General features: G+C 43.6%; 1 protein-coding gene across 1 annotated transcript in view; it reads right to left on the bottom strand.

The window, feature by feature from the left end:
* Serpine2 (serpin family E member 2) overlaps positions 1-18,957 on the bottom strand; it is a 55,228-nt gene extending 36,271 nt beyond the window's left edge. Inside the window, exon 1 of the mRNA XM_020179392.2 lies at positions 18,759-18,957. The gene's annotated coding sequence lies outside the window, so the exon portion shown is untranslated. The remainder of the gene's footprint in view (positions 1-18,758) is intronic.
* Between the last annotated feature and the right edge of the window lie 2,913 nt (positions 18,958-21,870).

Consider the following 21,870-nt stretch of genomic DNA (forward strand, 5'->3'; position numbering starts at 1 on the left):
GGCTTCTGAGACAGGCCACTCAAGTTCAAACCCTCACTCCACTACCAACTATCAGCATGACTTTGGACAAGTGCTTCACTGTTCCTCAGTCCCTCCATCTGTAAAATGGGTATAATAGTAGTCTCTACTTTAGGAACTGTGAGGATTTAAAAGAGGTGATACATCTCAGGTCCTTAGGTGAAGTCTTGAGGCCACCATCAAAACTGGCTTCTGCCATTATTGCCACTTACTACCATTGCCAGTTCTATACTTCAGCACATCATAACATTTACTTCTTTGTATTACTTCAAAATGCAAAGAAATTCTGATTCCTAAAACTCAAAAGAAAGTTAAAGCTGCCTCCTTAACTATTGTGTGTGTGTGTGTGTGTGTGTGTGTGTGTGTATTTTCCCAATTGCAGGACATTTTCAATATTCCTTTGCTGAAGAAAGGACTCAAGGGTGTAGTATGTGACATTAACAGTTTCACATCTGGCCACAAGTCCTCACAGAAGGTGACCTGAGGTGTCTTGTCTCTCCCAGGGCAGCAGCATAGCCCCATACAGTCTCCATCAACAGCCTTGGTGACAGGGTCAGGAAATGACTTGGGAATGGGTGTAAGGCTCAGGCAATTTTCCTTGTGTTCGTTCCAAGGCTGGCAATCTCAGGAATAAAAAAGTGTTTTCCTACCAGCCTGAAGCTGAAATGGGGTGAGATTAGACTACAACAACCTTTAAAAAGTTTTGGAGTGGCCTGTCTTGGTGGTCAAGATATTCAATGGTGGGAGTCTGGATTTTAAGCTGACTCACAGCACTGTTATGTTTATTTAGATGGATGAGGTAACTTGAAGCAGGAAATGCTTGATGTTTGCCCAAAGAGACCACTTAGAAATCATGCGGAGCCTATTGCAATGAAAAGCCTATTAGGAGGTCCCTGGAAGAAAAGGTAACCTAAAAGAAAAGGCTTACAGTTTTGCCAGCAGATCCTAAGACACATTTTTTTTTAAATGGGTAGAAAGATACATAGCAGTTCCCTTGGCAGTTTTCATGGAAATTCTAGAATGTGAGGGAGAAAAGTATTCTTTACCCCTAAACTTGCCCAGGTCTGAATAAGTGATATCAACCATCCATCCAAGAATCTAAGCCAAAAGTCTGGGAATTATCCTCTCCCTCACCCAATTTGAACCATCGACAAGCTCTTTCATTTTGTCTCTCAGACACGTCTTCAATGGGAGTTCTCTCCATATCCTCTGTGCCCAGTCTAAGCCACCAACTTCTCTGGAAGAGAATATTGTCCTCATACCCAAGTCACTGCCTGTACTGCTCTGTAACTTGCTAAGAGGGAAAGTCGACCATGACCCTCTACACCATGACCTAAGACGAAGCCTCCAAAAGCTTCCCTAGGCTCTTTCTAGGAGCAGAACCCCTACCCACAGCTCACAAGTCCCTCCTGGCCAGGATAGGACTAAGCCTATCAGGATCATCCGCTTCAGGCCACCATGCTTAAATTTCCCTGAATGGAATCTTTGTCCTCTTTCCTTCTCTTTGTGACTATGAGTCTGTTCACCATTGTACCCAAGAATCCAGTATGGTGCATAGACACAAGGTGCTCAATACAGAACCAAGGCATTGATGAAGATGCCAGGCCTTCAAGAATCAACTTATCAACTTAATTCATGTGGTATATGTGAAGCTTCCATCTTACAAGTTGGTTAGAGTCTAAAATATGTAGGGCAGTCTTAAAAAATATTCTAAAGCAAGATATTGGGCTGGATAATTCTTTGTTATAGGGGCTGTGTATTATAGAATGTTTAGCAGTATCTCTGGTCTATATTCATGAGAAGCTTGTAGCATCATCCACTCAGTCATGACAGATAACCAAATGTCTTGTGACACTGACAAATATCTTTGGAGAAGAGAGGAAGGATTAACCCTGGCTGGAAGACATCATTATACAGATTAGAAATTGATGGCTAATATTCTCATTCTGTACACAAAATGCCTAATGAACCTATACCTTGTCTGCATCACAAGAGTAATAGTGGATTTTAATACAGTATTACCTAATCACCTTTTATAACATCATTTCAATAGCAACATTCATTCCAAATCCCCAGTCATGTTCATGAACAATCTTGAAGGGATGGGTTGGTCCATGTGGAGTGCCTCAACTAGCTTTTTGCATCACTCCAGGAGATGCTGGAAGGGAGATGGCACAAAGAATGGGGGTAAAGGTAGTGGGGAGTCAGAGAAGAGCTCAGGGAAGGATGAGTTTGTATCAATCTGTCCTTTTATCTGTGTGTGACACATAAAAACAGGCGAAATTGGATAATACCATAGTGTTTGAGGTCCTTGTCGAAAGTGTCACCCCACAGTTAACCATTTTCCTCCTTTCTATGGTGGGGCAAAACCCAGAAATGAAATGTAAAGAGCTGAGTCTCCAGTGATCTAACTCCCCTGACCACCTCTCTCTAACTAAAAAGCTATTGAGCTTATAACTCCTCTTCAGGAATGCAAAATGACTTCCTACTTTCACCTGCCACACTGCAACAATATTTTCAATTATTGGGTAAACTGCAAATGCTCCACAAGTCATTTAAATAAATCTCACATGTATGAAATAGTCAATTGTGTTCTCTGAGCAATTCCCAGCTGTAAAAATAGAGCCATATTGAAGGCATTTTTTTTCTGCAGCTAATTGAAAATACTGCACATATAACACATGATTTAAAGCACCCAGGAGGAATTTCAATTTGCATTCCCTATTTTCAATGTACAATCAAATGCTGTCTTAAAGTGCTCTACACATTTAATTCAATATTGCTTGCCTGAAGCCCCAACCACTCCTAAATTTTAACACTGTGAATTAATGACTGGAGGTTTTTAAAGCTCCAAGTGACTTTTAAAACAATGGCTTTAATAGGGCTGCTTTTCCTGAGAAAACAAATATTCCTAGACTTGACTGGTTCAAATCTCTCTCCAAAATGGCAGCAAAATGCCTGCCAGGAGGGAGTCACTGCGTATGAGAAAGTCCTTCACCAAAACTGAGATCTCTTAAGTGGGCAGAGCTGCCGCCCTAGGGTAGAAAGTCCACCTCAACATTCTTGACAGTTCACCAAGGTGGCTGGTCAAAGGAAGGTTAACAGCAGAGCCTGTAGGGATGAAGACAGGGGCAAAACAAGTGCCATGTACTAAAGGAGAGAGTGCATAGATTCCAACCTTTAAAAATTGTACAAAGAACCCAGGGGCTTTCTGATTTAACAAAACAGCTGTTGAAGTCCTAGGGCAAGAGAAAAGCATAGCGGTAGAAATTACAAAGATGAAGGGGAAGAAGGGCCGGACTTTTAAGAGTTCACAGACTGACAGAAGATAGAAGGCCTTAAAGGGCCATGAAAGAAGGCAGAGAGTGACATGTACTGTTAGAGCTTCAGGCAAATGAGGAAGGTGGCTGTTGGCCTTATATATGGTAACATTGATTGGTACTGTCTCACCATACAGCAAATTAGTACAAGGAGGTGAGTGCAGAAAGGACAGCCATAAGTTATCCTAATGGGAGGGATGAAGGACCACCAGTGCTGGCAACTGATGGCAAGTGCTAACCAAGTCGGCAAAGAATGAAAAGCGTTAAAATTTAAAGTAGGGGAACACAATGAAAACTAAATAGGAGTACTAGACACAACTTAGTTTTGTTCCTTAGACACCATACATACATGTTTGTTCCACAAAATAAGAAAGTAGTATTAAAAATAATGATAGGACAGACACTAGCAATTTCAGCAAGCTGTCTCCAGGGGCTATTCTCTTATGTTATCTATAGTTAGTACACAAGACATGTCTAACACTTGGGAATGAAGGGGCCTGGTATGTGTAACTGCTGATATGCTAAACCTCCTGTGCCTACTGACTAAGATACTCTCTGTATCCCTATGGAATTATTCCAGGTTTTCAGTTCTATGAGTTGAGCCATCAACTTGCTTTCACATGGTACTTACCAACCAGCCTTCTCATACCAGTTAAACTTCCATGAAGATTTTGTTAAGGTGGGGAAGGTTCTAACTAGCTAAAAGACTGTCATTATTCATCCATCTCTAGTGAGTTTGGTAACTGTTAGTCAGTCTCTCTGACTTGCAACAACCCTGGGTGTGCTGACAAACTCGAGTTTTTCTTCCATGCTTCATGCTGTGCACCCCAATGCCAGCTAAGTTGCTATCTTCTCTGATACTATGCAAATAAAAGGCAGCACCATTTGATCATTCATCTTAAGTTTTTTTCTTCTCCCCTTGGCACTAGATAGTATTTATTTATTATCTTTTCACCAGGGCAAATAGAAGGAACTGGCACTAGATAATATTTATTTATTATCTTTTCACCAGGGCAAATAGAAGGAACACTAGAGAATGTTTAACTTATGATATGAAACCTGAGAAAGAGGGGAAAGAAACAGCTCAGTGTAGCTAAATCAGCTTCTTAATCCTACTATGCCCAAGAGGGTTCACTTAAATAGTTCAGATACTAAAGAAATGTTCAGGGAAAATAAACAGACAATATCTTTTTTTAATCCTGCCTTTCTTTATATAAAAGACATTGCATTGAAAAATGGATTCTGCCAGTAAACATGAAGCCATTATTTTCCACTTGTTATTGTTGCTTAGAGGTAATTTCTGGCATCCACAGAAGTGACCTGTGATATCCGGATTGTCTCTTCTTTCTGTTTTCCATTCTAGTTCTTGTAATGAAGTCTCCTCTCCACAGTTCCATAAAAGAGACTCACCCAGATTTGGTCCATACAAAATCTCTAGCATAACTTTCTGGCATGGATTACAGCAAGTAAAAGAGTTAACCAGAAAAGAGTTGGAGTGGATAAGAAGTAAATAATCTCTGGCTTCCTTATTTTAACTTCTGGGAGAAAACTTACGTGAGCCACCTCATAAATAAACACATAAATAAAGATATATATATGTCCAAAGGCAAAAGATCTGGAAATACTCAGGAAAATAGCCAGGAAAGAGAAAGAGGGAGGGAGAAGATCGGAGAAAAGTTACCAAATTTCAGTTTAAGAAGGGTTCCTGTGGGACTGGGGATGACCATGTTTGACTAGCATGTGGGAGGGCCTGGGTTCAATCTCCAGAAAAAAAGAAAAAGAAGGGTTCTTGTGCTTTTACTTCTAATTCTTTGTTCTTTTGCTCTCTTCTTTCAGTACAAATTGTATAAAAAATAAATCACAATGGAATGTATATTAAAAAAAGATGACCACTCTATATTTACAAGTCTGCTTCCCTCTCTTTCTATAACCTCTGCCAAGCTATTGTTAATCCAAAAAAAAAGTCTTCAAAGCGTAGAAACCATCTGAAGTGATGGGAAGCACAAACCTGACTTCTGCTCTTAGCCTGTCTCAACTTCATTTGTTGCAGATGATGCTAACACCTTCTGAAGGCATCTCGAGAGCAATGGCAGGGATGCTTAGCTACTTCCTAGAAGAAACCAGAGTTTGCTTTAACACAATTGTGCAACAAGCCTGCTGTCTCATCCCAGGTCTTCCTGCATTGGATCAATCACATTTCTGCTTGGTGATTCAGTTTTCGCTTCTATAAACTCAGTGATAACCCTCTTTCTCCACTTTGTACCTCAGACAGCTTCTGTGAGCATCATATGGGTCCCTGTGCTGGGAGATGATGGTGTAAATCTGAGACCCCACGTAACTTTTCCTTATAGGATGGGCCATTTTCCCCTGCAACATCCAAAGCTAAGGCAGATAGAGGATTGCTAGAATTAAAACTCAAGGATGTAATGAAGGTTCACTTTCTCCCCATTATATAACCTTTGGTGTAACACACTGCACTAGGGAATCTTTAGGGGTGGAGGTGGGGGAACTGAGCTTTTTGTCATGAAGTTGCATTTTATAGGGAAACAACAAATCTCCAATTTCTCATAACCAATACAAAGATAATATCCAGCAGCAGTGGGGATGGTGAGTAGCTTCACTGGAGATTTGTAAAGCTCCCACTGTGTGCACGGCCTTATGAACATGTCATCTCACAAAAACAGATGTGGAGAGGCTGCATAGCCTGCCCACATCACACAGCCAGAAAGAGGAGAGAGCATGTGGGTGTGTCCACCTGCAGACTGGAACAGCCAGGCTTCTCCCAGAGAGGGGGTCACCCCCTCCTCCCCAATCCTCTGGGTCCCTTTCCTTGCCCTCAAGCAGAACACAAGGATGAGGGTGACACCATTCCCAAGCTTTTCTGTCCTTCTACTTCCAGATACAGAACTGAGTATCCAGTGTCCCAACACCCTTCACACTGCTCCAGTCAGGTGCTCTTCTTCAAGTACAAATGCTTTACTCCTCTGATGGATGCTGACCTTCAGGGTATGCGTGAATATGAGGCATTTCTCAGATAACCTATCTCAACCCTCCTCTTTTCACACTGAGAAGATCCTCACCACCCCTGCAAATTTGGGTCAACCAGACTAAACAAACTTTATAACTAAGACATGAAACCACGGGTATTATAAGCCAGTAATAGCACTTTTCTTTCCACTCCCACCTTCTATGAAGCAATTCACTTTGGGCTCTCCTCAGTCATCTTCTAGTGTCTGGCATAACTTTCAGAGTACCTAACCACATTCCCAGGCACAGTACCTCCTTATTGTCCAAGTTGCCTGTGACACAGCACCATTTAGATCTATGTGTAACACTGACTCTGAGGTCTACCAGTGCTATAGTAGCCGTTGATGGTCCATTGGACACTTGACCCCAGGGGTACAGCTATGTCATGATACCTACAGCAGATTACTGACTGTGTTACTTTTTTTAAAGTGACCTTTAATAATCTTTCCATATGACTGAACATAGACATTTCCACAACCAAACTATTTCCTCATCTTCCCAGCCCCAGAGCTGGACATTTCCCAACCTTGCCAGTGGGTGGGAGTGAGCTTAAGATAGAACTGTAGTTAGTGAAATAGGAGAAGTGACATATGCTATTCCTAGGCCTGGCCCATCAAAATCTCTTGTGGGCAATCCCCTGTCCTCTCTCTGCTGCCACCATTTTGATGCTGAACAGGACTGTGACCTTGACAAGTTCCTGTTAAATAAAGTGGAGCCACAGATGTTTGGAGGCTGGGCTTTACACAGACATACCCAATTTGGATTTATACACATGGCAAGCAACTTCCAATTGTGTTTGAATCACAGTACATGTTTGGGTTTATATGTTATAGAAACTAGCCTTACCTTAACTAATATGACATTCAATATTTGGCAACTGTAGCATTATGATTTCAGGAATAATCCTTAAATATGTACTCAATGCTTTTGGCTCTTTTCTAAAATTGCAACCCCCCTGTCGTCATGCAACCTTTGTATTCACAGTAAGTACTGATTAGCAGGGCCCCATGCTGACGTCCTTGCCTAGCTATTCTCAGCCAGTTACTCAGGAGTTTCATCCACCTTCCCCCTTTTTTGTAAACTCTGAAGAATGAACCTAGTGGGTCCTTTATAACATGAAAGATTTTGTAAGGATCCTATTAGATAGTCAATTCTTTTTCCTGAACAATGGTGGGGGCATTTTCATCTCACACTCAGGCAATCAGGTGTTTAAAGTGGGACACTCTTTCACAGAGAAAAATTCCACATTTCAGTGTCTTCAGATGACTTATCAAGACATAGCTTAGGCACAATCTGCTGCTTGTCTGCCTGGCCCTAAAGAGACAGGCCTTCGTGTAGGCTGTACACTCCTGTATCTTATAGTCATGTACACTGAAAGTAAGAGTTTCACCTGAGCAACCTTTCATTACCTTTTTAAAGTTGTTCATGAAAACTTTTCATCCTTTAATTAATTTCTCCTCTGTGGAGTTATCTGTCTGTATTTAGCCATAGAACCAAACAAACAGTTCTTAGCTGATATAAATCAATAAATACCAATTCTATGAAGTTTAGGGCAAAAAAGGATTTTTGTGGAGAGTCAATAAATACAAAAAATGTGAGGACTGTATTACTCACAAGGCGACGCAGGCATTCACATTTATCAATTATGTGCTTCACTTTGTGCATAAACTTACTTTGTGTACATCCTCCTGACATTTAAGTACTTCTCTGTGTGAAGGGCTTTGCATCAGTACCACTGAGATTCCCAGCTAGCTGCCTAAAACTTAGCCCTTGCTGTCCTCATGTCACACAGGAGGAAATCCTAGCACTCATCCATGTTCCTCAACCTCCTGGAGCCCCCAGGTTCTTCATTTAAGAGCCATCCTGGACCACACTCTTCTCCAGGCTGCTTGTAGGATGAAAGAAGCAACAGGCATTTACAAAGCACCTTTGCAGCCCTACAGTTCACCTGGGCATCAGTGACTGTGCTTATCTTCAGGATCACAGACCCTGTAGTGCTTTTGTAACCAAGCAGGAGGGACAGAACTTCTGTGTAGCCATCCCCAGTGGCATCAGACTGGCCACTGCCAGTCTGACCTGCCAAACGCCTCATTAGTGTCAGTCTGGTAGCTGACTGTTGTGGGGTGGGCTGGTAGGATCACACTGTCCCACTAGAGGGGTATTTATCGTCATAGTGCATTGTGATAATAAAAAGCAAACTCTAAGATAACGTTAAATCATCTACAGACAAAGCACTCTCTGGTTGCATTCCCCCCCACCCCCAACACACACACCCAGTCTGTAGTATACTATTGTTCCAGGCTATTCTGAATTGTTATAGCATCCTGGTTATGCTTCTACTACGTAAATGGAGGAGACCCTCAAAGTCTGGCCTATTCTGAAGACACATCTGTGTTCCTCCAGCCCATGTTACAGAGTAAGTGATCAAAAACTAGCTCTTAGAACCAATGTTACCCAAATGCAATAGGGATGTCACCTTTAAACCCTGGATGTCTGGTGGGGGGCACATACATCAAGAATAAACCTTACGGAATCGTTTTCACTCCCAAGGAAGACTCCTCTTCAAGAATATGGGAGTGAACACAGAGAAGAAACCATGGGTTCGTTATGCGGGTCTAGGGATTGGGTGATTACAGCCACCATGTAAGGGGGACTAATTAGGGGTAGGAAACAGGCGATGGTAGTTTGTTGCCAAACTGTACCTAGACAAGAGGTAACAGGTGATAGGGATCAGAGATGTCAGTTCCACCATAGCCCTGACCCTGCCAAGATACTTAAGTCATTGTATTTCCCATTTCCCTGCCCTTGAAACGGGACTAATGTGACCCACCTCTGCCGGGGTCAATATCCTCATCGTTTGTATTCTCCAGAGAGGGAACTAGTTGGCCTAAAACGGGTCCTGTCTGGGGGCTTGGTACCAGTGGGAGGAGGGAGGAGGGGGAAAAGAGTGTGGGAGGGTGAATATGGAGCAAATGCTGGGTACACATGTATGTAAATGGAAAAATGATACTTGCTGAAACAGTTCCAGGAATGGGGGTGGGGAGATAAAGGAGAATGGTGGAGGGGGTGAATTCAAGTATGATCTATTTTGATACATTGTAAGAACCTTTATAAATGCCACAGTGTACCCCAACCCAGCACAACAATTAAAAAAAAAATAGTTGGCCTAAGGCCACACAGTAACTAAGTGTGGAGCTGGGGTTTAAACCTAAATTTATTTGACTCCCAAATTCATCCTCGGTTCAGTAACATCCTGGCCTTTAATCTGCAGGGCCTTGTCTTGTGGCTCAGTCACTAGGCTTCACAGGTCTGAAGGCTATAGTCCTTCCCTGAGTATCGGAGTAGACCCTATAGCATCTACACATCTGGGTCTGAAGATTTCTAGAGGACTAACTTCTACTGTACAAGAGTTGTTAGGATTAACAAGGTCATATTAGTAGCTAAGACTGTAGGCGTGAGCCACTGGAGGCTGGCTCCTTCTTCACTTTGAAGCATCTTCTTGGCTTCACTGTGCCAGTTACAGTAAAAGGAGCCCAGAATGGTAAAAGACTTGGGGGCCCATAACAGGACAGACAAGACACACATAACTGGAACATAAGGCGGAGAGTAGGACAAAAGTATAATTCTGCTCAATGAAGTTTTAGGCTAATGAGTGACATATACCCATAGGAACAACTATGCTTTCACACTTTCAACTGTGCTGAATTAACTCACATTCATATGATCAGCTCTTGATTTTCACAGTTTGCCACCTTGCTGCACAAGCATAAGTTTAGTATGAATACTTTAGCATCTTCGTCCAATCCTCCAAATTCCTATTAACCACGATGTCATACAAAATTAGGATGGTTTTGGCAGATATGATCAGTCTTTTAGAAATTAATTTCAAAGAGAAAAAAAATTTCACATCTTTAGAAAGAAAACTCTTTATAATAAGCCATCACACAATATCTTCCTGGCATCACCCCTTCCGTTGTCAGAACAATAATTGAGATGTAGGATATGTTCAGAATGTTGTATAAAGTCCCAAATGGATATTTGCCAGTAAAATCCTACAACAATCATATCAACTCCTACAGAAAATACATTTCCTATCTGCAAATATTTGCTAAAGTTAATCCTACATTCTTAGAACTCTTTTGTATATTGAGGGAATCAAATCACAGTTAAATGACCCTGAGTCTTAAGTAAGTTCAGCATGTGCTTAAAATGTTTTTTTCTGGGTAACTGGACATCATCTGACACAGTAGAATGACTTTTTCACAGTCTGAAAAACAAGGATGAAAAGAGAAATCTCTGGATGCTACACTTGCAAAGACCTACATATTAAATCAAATAGCTTCTTTTTTCTACTGCACAGACATTTATTCATTCTTCACAACTAACCCTCTGGGGAAAAGCACCCAGCCTATAGAGCTAGCACATGTGCCCCTCAAAAGAACCCTCGCTAAGGGCAGTTTTTTCTCCCAAAAGCAAGGGTAGAGAAGGAAGGTCTTTCATGTGTCAGCCATCCTGTGCTGGTTGGTTAGTACACTAAGAGCCTGAATCCTACAGAAAGGATAGATGAGCAACAATCACCAGGGAGCATTGTCCATTGAGTGCCACAGGAAAGGGGTCTGGAAACAAAGCATGCACGTCACTTATCACCAGGTCAAACACACACTGGAAACAATAGTCTTGGAGCAGTCAAAAGCCCATCTGCACCATCATGACAAACATAACCCAGCACCACAACCATGGCCATGTGTTCTGTAAGTCAGCGCATTCCTGCCACTGTGCTAGGTACCTGAGATATACACTTTACTTCATCCTCACAACACAAAGCCCTGGGCACTTTCATGCACAGCTCACAGACAAAGAAAGTGGAGCTTGAAGAAGTTTAGAAATTTGGTTATGGCTTCCTGCTTGTAACCATCAGATTCGACATTCAAACCAAAGTGTGTCAGTCTCCACATTCTTAGTTACTGTACTCTGGAGAAGGAGTATTTAGAAGTGAGAAACTTTGAAATAAAGGTAACTATAAACTTTAGAAAAAGAAAAGTTAAATCCCAAAGAGAGTTCATTTAGGCACCTTTTAAAAATCGTATCACACTTGTTCATTGGTTTTGTGGAGTTTTATCCAGCTTAGTCTAAGTTATTCCTTTGGACTCTATGTAAGTATGCTCTACCCTCTCAACCCAAAGGTCAGTACTAATTTAAGACTCCAGTCTCAGAAATAAAATAGCAAGTATCTAAGAAACAAACTGGTGTGTGGGGGAACACATAAAAACATTACTTCAAACAACATAAAAATATTGGTCTCTGTTCACCTCATGTGTTTTGGGTGTTACTGAAGAAAATTATGCCATGCAATGAGAAGACAGTCTTTTGAAAGGAGGTGTGTGTTCTGAAGGATTTCTTTTGAGAATATGTAAATATTGCTGGGATACAAATCTTTGAAACCCGTGGTATCAGCTCATAGTTCATATATTTACAGACCTGGCACTGGCACACACAGGCTCTGGCATTAACACACAGAGGCTGTACGACTGTGGATCTTCAGCCCTTCTACACTCTTTTCCAACTGTGTGAGTGGAAAAGACATTAACTCCTACCCTCCAGGCAAGCATGGAGTTCAAGGAAACCACACAGAGCCTGTCAACTGAAAACTAATGACAGTTGGGTAATTTGCCTACCCAGCACACCCCCTGACAAGGACTCTCTCCCCTCCTGACCAGAGGGTTGAACATGTGACTCAGCCTCAGCCAATCATAGCTCCCATTCTTGTAACTACAGCCACTGCTACAAATAAAGGCACATAACCAGAACTGAGCCAAACAGAGTTCCTCCCTAGAATTTTTCCAAGTAGAACTATCAGAGAAACTGCTCTTTTCTCTTCATCATGACGTTATAGGAAGGTAAGCCTGGAGCTACTTGCAATCAAGGTCTCTGAGGAAAAGATGACAATAAGCAAAGAGAAGCAAAGAAAAGACACAAGGAGGGAAAGAGAGCCTTAAGGCCCCCAGGCTCTGGTTCTAGGCAAATTCAGAGCCAGAGCCTCCTCTGCCATGCTCGGAGGTCAGCAATGCAAGGCAATAGCGCTCCTCTTGTATTTTGCTTGTTATGTTGCTTTAGGTTTCTGCCCTTGTAAGCAAAAGATAATGCAGGTGTTAATAGCTTATATAATCTGAACAGGGATCAAATCTTCAATAAAAATAAATTCTTAAGTAGAAGCACCTATTTTCATTTACAGTTACCTTCTTCACTTTCTTCCTCTTTTTCAGGGTATTGGGGATTGAACCCAGGACCTCAGGCATGCTAGGCAAGTGCTCCATCTACTGAGCTACATCCCCAAACTTATCTTATTTATTTTTGAGTGGGGTTTGTATTTGACATTAAACTCTTTACATACTCACACCCATTTTCAAGATTTAGCTCATAAGAACTTAGGATAAAAACAAGTGGTTATTTTTTCTACAGCTATGCTTGTTGGCATCCCATAGAGGGGACGAGGTGGAAGGATGGAGAGAGAAGTCACTGATACTGTTTCTGGCATGCTCTTAAGAGAAATTCCCAGGCTGCCGAAGTTCCTACTTGGGGATAATCGTAGACCTATAAAACAAAGTGCATATACCAAGATTTGTAGCTACAACAAGAAAGTCTTTCTGCCTTTTCATAGGATTTGTACATTAAAATCTCCACAATATCTTTTGCCTAAGCATTAGCTGATAAAAACAGAAAGGCACAGTGGATTCCAATTTTCAAATTATCTTCTGAAATAAAAGGCAAGTCTGAGGTCAAACTAGCAAGAGTCTGGGTGTTCCTAATCTGATCTTGAACTAGGCTGTCTACCTCAACCTTGGGAGAAATTCAAGGATGAGATAGGGGACATGTTTGTCAAATCACACTAAGAACATTACAAATAGTCAGAGGACTGCTTAGGCTCAGTGGCCATCCCTAGGCATGAAAAGAATCCCAGGAGGGATGCTGACTCCTCTGGACCAAATTTTCATCCAGATCTAGAAATGTAACAGCAGAATACGAGCTGTATAAATAGACTCAGACTACCGGATGGAACGTGGTATTTCTCAAGAGTAATGAAACAGTACTAATCTTTTGAAGTTCTTAGACAAATTTGGAAATTACAGATAAGAAATAACCTAAAGATGTAGTTTATTGCATTTGACTTCATTAAGCACCTAAGGGTATTTAAAAAAAAATCTAATACTGATTTCCAGATCAGGCACACAATCTATTAATGAAGAAAGATGGTTTGGAAGAAACCAAAAGAGAAGACAGGAACTTTTATGGACGGAGAACAGGGTTACAAAGAACATCCCAGTACAGGGGACCCAAGTTTTAAACAATTTTATAAACACCTCCAAGTGGGAATACAAACTGAATCTTCACGTTGGCCCACAATGCTATTTTCTGAGTACAAACAATGAATGATTTCACAGGCTTAAAAATGAGAATTACCGGCAAGAATTTCATGGTATGTAAGCACAGAATAATGCATTTTAGAAAAAAATTCCTCTAGACTTGATATTTATGAGAACGCTGGATCAGAAAGGAAAACTAATATGTTAATAGGTTTAAAAAATATGTAAGACCCTTTTAATAAGACACTTTTGAGACCATTGTATAGACAAAGAAACTGAATTTAAGATGGTCTATACAGATTGTCAGTGACACAGACCAGACCCTTTCCCAGCCCAGGGCTCTTTCCACCAAACTTGGCAGAAAATAGCTAAAAAGCAAAACAAAACCCAAAGTACTTGCTATGACAAACAATAAAAATAAAAAGTCAGTAAGAGGTCATACATCACTATCACCAAAGAGGTTAATGGTAATAAACAAATACATTCTCCAACTTGTACAAACCATGAAAGACAGAGTGCAGCCCAGTCAATGGACCTCCAAGAAGACAGAATCAAGACGAAAAGGGTCATATGAGGACAATGCAAGTGAACACAGACAGAGAGGTACTTCTACCCTGCTTTTCGCCAAGTAATGTTCTACCATGCTTGGTTGCTCAGGCATTTAAAAAAGTGTGAAGATACATGTTAAATTCAAAAGTACCAAAACCAGAGGTGATGGTCTTGGGGGTAGAAATCTCCTTTAAGTCTGAAATGCAGACACTTGTCCATAAAATGTGCAGTAGACTTATGAAAAACATGAAGATGGTTTAGTTGACAAATCTGTTAAATGCCTTCAGACCGCACATCATTGCTGGTGCAAATAAAACTAAAACACCGAGTCTAGAGTCTAGGTAGAGCATGTTGCTATAATGCAACAACTGCCAACAAAGAGGTATGCACAGGGGAGGGGTACACATATGTGTACACTGCATATGTGCCATAGGGAGTTGGGAGTAGTGACAAATCTGAGACTGGAAAAAGGTGAAATTAGCCAGATGCTGAACACAAAAGGAGGAAGAAAGCTCACTATGCAAGAAATGAAATAAGGTTTCTGGAAGGGGACGAGGCAGGGAGGTGGGTCATTCCAATGGCCAATAGCCTGTTGAGTCCCTAGAAAGTTCTTTGGCTGGAGGTTGAGAGGAACTCAGGCTCTGGAGTAAGACTATCCAAAGTGACCTTGGGAATGTACTGCATGGCTCCAGGACTTGATGTTCCAAGGACTCCAAGGCAGCCTGTGCCTCCATATTTACAGTCTCCTCAATGCTGTCTGGTTGTGAGGTTGACCCTACTCCATCTCCTCCTGGGGGTGGAGGGTTGTGAGGAAGTGAGAAGATGGTGAGGTTCAATGGAAATGGATTTTAAACAGCAGAGGCTGTGGTCTGGACACAGGCGAGGTAACACGGGAATTCAGTACTAGTTCACCTTACACTAGTCAAAGCATTCTGAGAAACTGAGGTCCAACCTGACATAAAGACAACAGAGCTCACCTTGCAGTCTGAGACACTGTAACACAAAACATAGCCACTCCTTCAGAGTGCAGTTTATCCTCAAATCAAGATGGAAGGACAGAATTTATATCAGGAGGGACACAAGAAGATTCAGATTTCAGGAGACTGGAGGAAAGTCACACCAGCAATAATGTAGAAATCAAAAAGGATGTCACACTGCGTGCAGAGTACAATGCAGTAAACCGTGTAATTCCCAGGCTGCTGATGGCTGCTGTCTCAGCCTACAGTTGCTAGCTCGGAAACCAAGGGAGTCAGAAAGCTGCTGTCAACAAAGGCCACAGGGGAACCAGAAAGCCACCACTCTCCAGTGCAGACAGGCACTGGAAGTTTAGCACCAGCTGAGGACTGTCACATGGGAATGTGAACCTTATAGTCCAGGTCTTCTATTTTTAAGAAAAGCTGTAACTTCAAGAAACATCTTCAGAATTCTAAATTTTAACTCAATTTCTGCCTGCTTTGTTTGGGCCAACATGTTTATCAGCTGGAAGTGGCAGCATTTTGCCACTTCTAGACACTAAAGCAAGGCAGGGCCAGTGTGACCAGAACAGAGGCATATGGAATTTCACAACCCAGAGAAACAACAGGACTTGGTGTTTCTCTTGGTGCAGGTGGGGATGCAGGAGAAATCCAGCTCCTGCTTGCACATTTTAGGGAATGATAGAGCCACTGCCAAAACTAAAAAAATAAACCCAGGACAAACCTTGGGTAAATATGAAGTAGATATATACTGGGTAGTAAGCTCTAACATCAGGTTTGGACTTCTGGTGGGTTTTTGTTTTATTTTTGTGTAAAGGAAATGATTAATTCCACTAGACCGTAGGAAACTGGTTGGAACACAGGAGAATGCTCTTAGTTTGGATGCCAACCTGGGACTTACTTGATACTGGTGACAGGTGAAGCTATGGGAAAATGGTTCAATCAACACTACAAAGCACAGAAGATGGGTGGAGTCAGTGTCTTGGATAATCCTGGCAGGCAGCAGAGATGCCAGGGAGGCAGAAAGAAAACCAGAAGAGAAAAGCACAGAAAGGCATGAAAGTGCCCAAACACCACAGAGAGGTCAGTGGGCACCTAGGAGATGACTTGTCACTGGACGTCACTGGACATCACTGGATCTCCTACTGTGGGGATACTTGGGCCAACTAGCAGGAGCTGATAAAGAAAGCAGAGCCTGGGGAGATGTGCCGGTCACCACAGGCAAGGTAGGGATGCAGGAACATGGGAGATTTGGGCATTAAAATACATATATATGAGTCCATAGGGAGAGACTGAAGATAAAAGTAAAGAGAATAAGTTCTTGAGTAGGTGGAGGAGCTGGGATTCAGGACACAGCTGGCGACATTAGTCACTGCCAAAATGAGGCCTTCTCTCTCATCTCTGAGTTCCCAGTTCAATCTGAGTTTTCTTTTGTCATTCTACTGTATTCATTTTTTATCACAGATTTTATATTTGTTTGCTTCCTTGTTTTGTTTTTTTCTGCCACAAGAATGACAGTCCCAGGAGAGCAAAAAACCTGCTATAGTTACCATATATGAAGGCCTAGCAAAGTACTTAAGACACAGCAAATTCCTAAGATTTAGTGTATGACTGGGTAACTATGGAAAAGTTTATGGGTGAGGAGGAGATAGGGTAGAATATGGAGCAATTATGGTGAACTGTTTTCTCAGGAGAGTGGACCATGAGGTCTGCCAAACCCAAAGGACGGAAGGCACTGGGGATCTTTTGTGTTGGTGACTACCACTGGAGTACCAGTGTGCAGCCTAGGCAGAAGTAGCTTCCGGTTGGGAAATGCTAAGATACTGGAGTTTCTGATTTCAGAAGGTGACTATCTGAGGATAAGGATCAGATATGGTTAGAGGACTAAGGAGGTGAGGTGGGTGGTGCCACAAGATTTGAGATGGTCCAGGAAGTAGGACTCTCAAGCTCATCCACATGGACTTTGGGACTGCGGGGGGGGGGGGGGGGGGAAGGAAAACTATGCGCAGAAGTCTCTCATGCACTAAAAGAAGGACTGGCTGGAAGAGGACAGTAACACATAGAGCTGTGGCTGGGGACCTGGTCATGTCACCAGCTCATTGCCAACTCTTCCACCTCAGTCTCTAACTAGTGTTCAATCATGCGTGTGTGGAACTGAAAATTAACATCCTTTTGAGACTTGGTTATTTTTGTCCTTTCAAAATCACACTAATCTGTGAAGTTCACAGGAGGTAGACATTTTCCGCATAGACTTATTTCTTGAATTAAAGATGGATAACATCTTCATGACCTTCAGTAATTGCCTTACACTGTACAATATTTTCAAATATTATTTTAATAAAGATTCAAAACTTGAGGCTTGAAAGAAACCTTTGATTATTATTTAGGCTAGCACCACCTCCAGCTGCATAGCTGAAAAAAATTTGCCAACAGCACATAAGTACTGATTTACAGCTTCAGATCCTGTTGAAATTACGTTCCATTTTAGATATACAAATTAATAATGCTGACATTTCTTCCAGTTATCTGTGCTCAACATCAGATAGAAAATCTCCAAAGTACAAAATTATCAGATAAATTGTTCCAGAATAGTTCAGCGAAGTAAACTGCTTCCTGGCTTGAAAGAGGAAAACAAACCTTCAAACATCTTTTTATGTTGACGCTAAATATAAAAACGTTCTCTGCAAAGTAGTCAAAGCAAGATACAGCTGAATTGGAGATTTCTCGAGAGACACACAAGATTATGTGTTGTTCATTAAAACACTAAAATCTTCAATAGCATCTTCCATAATACCTGAAGGTGGAGTGCTGTCTTATGTAAGAGAAGCCTCCCCTCCCCGTTCAGCTTGTGGGCAAATTAAATACCTAATTGAGCCCAGAATTTCTGAGTACTTTCACCTTATTTGTACTAATCGGCCTCGCAATTCCCATTTTTACAGATGATGACAATGGCAAAGACCTTCTCCAGAGATAGGGTTAAACCGTTTGCAAAGGTCAATTGATAAAATTCTCCTTCAAATCACTGGTCCCCTCCACCCAGCTCAGGCAGAGGTGACAAGTAAGAGTGGGTTTGCCGTTCCCTGCCCGGAGGCAAAGTACTGGATAGGGGACGCCCGCGAGTAGCTAAATAGCTCAGGTTCAGGGTCAAGGGCTCCAGCCCGGCTGCGTGGACAGGAGCCTCGCGGGGCTTGGGGACGTCTCCGCGGGCTTGGGGACTCCTGGATGCAGGCGCACCTGGACGCCCCACCGGCCGGCCGGCCGGCCGCTCCTTGCCCTGCCGGGATCCTGCTCGGGGTTGCCAGCGAGCGGGACGCGGGAGCCCGGCGCGCACCCAGCCTTGGCCGAGGAAGGGCAGCCCAGGGAGGCTGAGAAAGTTCCCTCCGCCTCGACGTCGGAGCCCCGGCTGGGCTCGTCCCGCAGCCGCCTCGGGCCGGGCGCAAGGTCGCAGCGCGCGGGGACAGTCCCTCAGCTCCCCTCCCGTGTCCGGGGTCGCGCACGCCCGTACTCACCGCCCCTCGCTCGGATCCCCAGGTGGCTGTCGCAGCGGGTGGCGCGGCCGGAACTGGGGGTCGGTGGGGCAGGGGATCGGGGGAGAGGGAGGTCGACGACAGTGGCGGCCGAGGTAGAGAAGGAGAGAGGCGGCGGTGGCGCCTGCAGATTCCGCGCAGCCAGTGCAGCCACAGCGCGAGCGGGGCGGCCGCGGCGCGGGGGCTTTATCGCCGCCGCCGCGCCGGCCCCCGCCCCTTCCTGCCGCCCCCGCCCCCGGCCCGCCCCGCCCCGCGTTCCCGCCGCCGCCTTTGTGTGCCAGCCGGCCGCAGCGTCTCTGCGCGGGGACTGCCGCCCCCCACCAACTCCCGGCCCGCGGCCTCCCGGATTCCGCTCCCAGGGGGTCCCCGTCGTGGGGCTGCGCCGGGGAGACGCGCCGACCCCGAGGTGCGGCGCCAGGGGGACCGAAATGCACGTGGGTCGCCTCGGGGTGTATGAGAAGCGGCGGGGGTGTGGGGACACAAGCGCCAGGGGCGCGTCCTTAGGATGCAGGGCAGGGCGTCTTCACTGTCCCCTGGGAGAGACGGGCGCGCCCCAGGACACTGTCCATTCCTTCAGGTGATGCGGTCCCGGTGCCAGGACACGGCGGGAAAGGGGCAGATCGTCCCTCCAGGTGCCTTGCATGGTGTCGTGGTGTCCTAGAGACGACTTTTCGCTGTGTAAGGGACAGAGGAGCTTGGTGGGTTTCCTTAGGCAAATGGCAGACAAGGGGATCCGGAAAACTACTCCCAGCTGCCGTGACAGCATGAGGTACCCCCAGAGTTCTGCGAAAATCCAGCCCTCTCACCCTCGCCCTACAGCGGACGGGATCCTATGAGCAAGAGATAGGTGCAGACCCAATGCCAGCAACAGATGACTGCCTGGCTCCAGGCCCCATCACCTGGATCTCCTTCCTTCAGTCTTCCTTTGCTCCTTAGGTTTCTGGCCAACTTTAATGTCAATTTATGTTGCTTTTTGTACAAAATCCTCTTTGCGGGCCTGTGGCCTCAACTGTGAACTGTCGGGTAGACAACTTGGAAGGTGGCCTTGCTAGACAGCGTGTGTGTGTGTGTGTGTGTGTGTGTGTGTGTGTGTGTGTGTGTGCGCGCGCGCTGGCAGAGGGGTACTTTGTAAAATGTAAAATCTGGGCCAATCCAAGGGCATAAGTCGTTCTTATAGGGAAACAAGTTATGGGAGGTTTAGCCCCCAAATAAGGAAACAGTCCACAAAAAAGAAAAGCTGTTTAATTGCTCCATAGTCATGCTCAATATTCATGGCCAGCTGCAGGACAGTATTTAAATCCTTTGTCCTTGTTGCCCACTCTCCCCTAAATGCTTTCCCCTGAGGATCTCCTGGCTGTTTCCTGGTCCTTTAGGTCACAAGTCAAATGTCATCACCTTGGGGAAGACTTCCTTGATCATTTCACCTAAAATCACTTCCTTCCTTCTCTAGCCTATCAGTTTCTTCATAACCCTTGTCATTTGATTTTTTTTTTTTTTTGCAGTACTAGGGTTTGATCCCAGGGCCTACACCTTGAGCCACTCCACCAGCTCTTTTTTGTGATAGGTTTTTTTTGTTGTTTTTTTTTTTTGAGATAGGGTCTCTCGAACTCTTTCCCCAGGCTGGCTTTGAACCGAAATCCTCTTGATCTCTGCCTCTTGAGTAGTTAGGATTACAGGCATGAGCTACCAGTGCTTGGCATGATTTGATTTTTTTTTTTTAAACTTGGCTTCTTGCTAGTTTTCTTCTACTCTGCCTCATTAGATATGCTTCTAGAGAGCAGGGGAAAAAAGAAAGCCAATTCAACATGAAACTCATTGTATCCCTAATGCCTAGAGCCCTACTACACATACAGCAATTGTTCAGTAAGCATGTTGGCAGGGGTGAACAAATGCCAAATGACTATTAGACATGGTAATGACACTATTGTGGCTTGGTCTGTCATGGAGGGTAGGCTGGAGCCCGGGAAAATTCAGATGAAGAGGTGGAGAGCCAGAGGAGAAAGCCCAAAGGTGGGAATGAGCTCCCTGGGTGAGATGGAGAAACTGTAGTAGCCTCTTCCAGATGGGAGAGCATCATTTAAGAACCTATGGCAGGGACAAATTAGAACCTGGAAATGTGGGTGCAGCCAAATCAGGAGAGCTTGCTGGATCCCTGCATCCATGTCTATGTCAATCACTTTTTTGAAGTTGAAAATTTTAATCAAGGTAGTTGTGGAATTGCATGCAGTTGAAAGAAATAATGCACAGAGATCCCTGATACACTTGGTCCTGTTTTCCTCAGTGGTGACTTTTTTGCAAAACTGGAAATCACTCTCAGGATGTTAACATTGATACATTGGTTCATATATTCAATGCTTTGGTTAATTATTTGCAATTCTAAATTTTTTAGTAAAGTCACTCTGAAGTTAAGGTTTTCAGAGGACTTCATAAGCATCATTTTAAAAGTTTTCAGTCTTTTGTAACAAAGCAGTTTTTTTCAGGGAAAGAAAAACACCCTTATTTTCCCAGTTAGAGTATAAATAAGGCCTAGACTCTTCATCTAGACCATCAGTCTGTTTATATTTTAATGACTGATGGTCACTTCCCTGTTCTCCCTAGTACTGTCGAAGGAACGTTTTGAGCAATACTGTATGTGACTTGTCAATTCTGAAATCAGACAGGATACAGGGTTAACTAATATGCTAAAATAAGCCCAGCCACAAATGTTCCTTTCTCTTTCCTTGGACATTGAAGGGGACAAATGATAAGCATCTCCCCAAGGAACAGATTCAAGACAAAGCCCCATTCTGCCAGTAAGATATGCTAGGAATACCAACAATGCCTCCTTCTTAGTGGGTGGCTGATGTTGGCAGGCCTTCCTGATGCCCACAGAGAGGACAGAAGCAAAAGCCCAGACTACACATTCCGTGACATTTATGCCACAAGGCACTTTGACACCTGTCATTGGAGCATGTGTTCTTGCCTCAGTTGTGTCCCCATGAGCAGCAGGTTTCTCTCTTAGTATTTGACTCTTTGCAATGAATTTCAGATATGTACTTTTAGTCAACATTTCTGTCCTGTCCCTACCTTAATTTTGTTTGAGAAATCCAAATCA

The sequence above is a fragment of the Castor canadensis genome, chromosome 4, assembly GCF_047511655.1.
Source record: "Castor canadensis chromosome 4, mCasCan1.hap1v2, whole genome shotgun sequence".
NCBI lineage: Eukaryota > Metazoa > Chordata > Mammalia > Rodentia > Castoridae > Castor > Castor canadensis.